The sequence below is a fragment of the Sminthopsis crassicaudata genome, chromosome 1 (genome assembly GCF_048593235.1).
Source record: "Sminthopsis crassicaudata isolate SCR6 chromosome 1, ASM4859323v1, whole genome shotgun sequence".
NCBI lineage: Eukaryota > Metazoa > Chordata > Mammalia > Dasyuromorphia > Dasyuridae > Sminthopsis > Sminthopsis crassicaudata.
Window position 1 is genome coordinate 50471875 of NC_133617.1, and position 2841 is coordinate 50474715.

Sequence of the window (2841 nt, forward strand, 5' to 3'; positions counted from 1 at the left end):
CAGCATTGAAGTGTACAGTGATCTTCTGGTTCTGCTCATTTCACTCAGCATCAGTTGATGTAAGTCTCTCCAGGCCTCTCTGTATTCCTCCTGCTGGTCATTTCTTACAGAGCAATAATATTCCATAACCTTCATATACCATAATTTACCCAACCATTCTCCAATTGATAAACATCCATTCTTCTTCCAGTTTCTGGCCACTACGAAAAGGGCTGCCACAAACATTTTGGCACATACAAGTCCCTTTCCCTTCTTTAGTAATTCTTTGGGATATAATCCCAATAGCAGCAATGCTGGGTCAAAGGGTAATGCATAAACTTCTTACCAAGGCATCATCTGGAATGCACTTTTGTTGGCTGAGTGCACTATCAATACATGAATTTAATTTTAATTTTTAATATTAAAATCTTAATTTTTATGGAATTATTACAAGATTGATTTTTCATTATTAAATAATTTTTATTATGTCCTTGTTTACAGTATTAGCAACTTTTAGAATGAAGGGGAAAAAAAGGCTTCATGATGCTTGAATTTACAAAAAAGAAAAGAAAGAAAACCTAGGGTGTCTGACCCTCAAAGCCGTAACATCATCCATATAAACATCTCAATATTACAGGTAAGTTGGAAAATGAAATGTCAACATTGATGCATACATTTTCTGAGATAGCAGACCCAAATTCTAAATTTCTTCATCCTTGTGTAGAGGTCATGTTAATCTTTTTTGTATCATTCCAATTTTAGTTTATCAGCCAAAGCAAACACCAATACGTGAATTTTTAAAGGATAGTGAGTTTGGTAAGATGAAATGGCATAGGGCAGGCATCAATTAAGAGAAATGAGAAAACACAGCATCCACATCTAGGTCGTGCTAGCACTATCAGGGTCAAAAGAGGTGACAGTAGCACTGAAGGAGGTCTAACCGTACCAATATGCAACTCTGAGAGAAAATAGCTCCTCTAGACTAAAATTATAGCCTAGGGACCAAATCCAGCCTACTAACTACTTTTGCATAGACCATAAGCTAAGAAATCTTTTATGTTTTTAAATGGTGGAAAAAAAATTTTTTTAAAGAAACATTTTAAAAGAATAATATTTCATAGCACATGAAAATTATGTGAAATTCAAATTTCAGTGTCCATTAAGTTTTATTGGAACACAATGATGCTCATTCATTTATTTACTGTCTACAGATGCTTTCAAACTAAAGAGTCAGAGTTAAGTAGTTGTGAGAGGGATGTGTTCATTTCTTCTTGCATCTCTTTGTTGTACAGATCACAGTGATACTGTTATAGCTCAACAGTATTCCAAGAGTCACATGTATTGCCACATTCTTTTTTTGGTACCAGAACATAACCATAATGTCAACACAAGAAAAAAAGTGGACTTTGAACATCCAATGTTATATTTTATTTTTTATAAACTAAAGCTAGCATTTATTTGAGAAATTATTAGCAATATTTATATCTTGGGACAAAAATATTTTTTAGTTATGGATGTGGTGAAATTTAGGCAGAAAAAGTAAAAATACTGATGAAAATGAGGCAGATACCTATCAGATTATAGTACACCTAAATTGACAAGGGGAAAAATATGTCCAGTCATTTTTGCAATATGTATTTACTTCTTTAAAAAAAAAAAAAATATATATATATATATATATAGCTTTGGGGGCAGCTAGGTGGCACAGTGGATAGAGCACCAGCCCTGAAGCCAGAAGAACCTGAGTTCAAATCTGACCTCAGACACTTAACACTTCCTAGCTCTATGACCCTGGGCAAGTCACTTAACCCCAATTGCCTCAGGAAAAAAAAAATTTATTTTCAAAATATATACAAAGTGTTTCAACATATTTAACATATATTGAGCTAACTGCCAACTAGAGGAGGGGATGGGGGGAATTCTTATCCCAAAATCTGGGATCTTTGGGTTTGTCAAACACTAGATTGCTATAGTTATTGACTATTTTGTCCTGTGAACCTAACCTGTTCCACTGATCAACTAGTCTATTTCTTAGCCAGACCAAATGGTTTTGGTGACTGTTGCTTTATAATATAGTTTTAGATCAGGTACAGCTAGGCCATCTTCATTTGATTTTTTTTTTTTCATTAGTTCCCTTGAAATTCTTGACCTTTTGTTCTTCCAGATGAATTTTGTTGTTATTTTTTCTAGGTCAGTAAAATAGTTTCTTGGGAGTCTGATTGGTATAGCACTAAATAAATAGATTAGTTTAGGGAGTATTGTCATCTTTATTATAATTGCTTGACCTATCCAAGAACATTTGATATTTTTCCAATTGTTTAGAACTGACTTTATTTGTGTGGAAAGTGTTTTGTAGTTTTGCTCATATAGCTCCTGACTGTGAAAAGTTATTCCACAAAAATAAAAGTTATTCCATTTTTCTTATTCATTTTATATTATTAAAAATATACTGCTATTATTATATTTTGAGTTTCATCAATAAAAATTTCATATAATTTTTTCTCATGTAAATACATGCATATATATATATATATATATATATAAAATATACATGATTTGCCTCTCAGTCTGCAAAGCCTAAACTATTTAGAATCTAGTTCTTTACAGAAAAAGTTTGCTCACCCTTGCCCTAGATTAAAACTGCTATACTAAAAGAACCAACAACACTTTCTCTTAAAACTCTTCAGTTGTACTGGGAAATGAGTGTAAACTGTGAGCATTGTTTTTTTTTTTTTTTTTTGGTTTTGTTTCTCTTCCCAGATTATTTTTACCTTCCGAATACAATCCTTCCTTTGCAACAACAATAACAACAACAAAATTCGGTTCTGCACATATATATTGTACCTAGGATATACTATAAGA

General features: G+C 32.4%; 1 pseudogene; it reads right to left on the bottom strand.

The window, feature by feature from the left end:
• Window positions 1-662: 662 nt before the first annotated feature.
• On the bottom strand, window positions 663-760 carry LOC141552340 (U6 spliceosomal RNA; annotated as a pseudogene).
• Window positions 761-2841: the final 2081 nt, after the last annotated feature.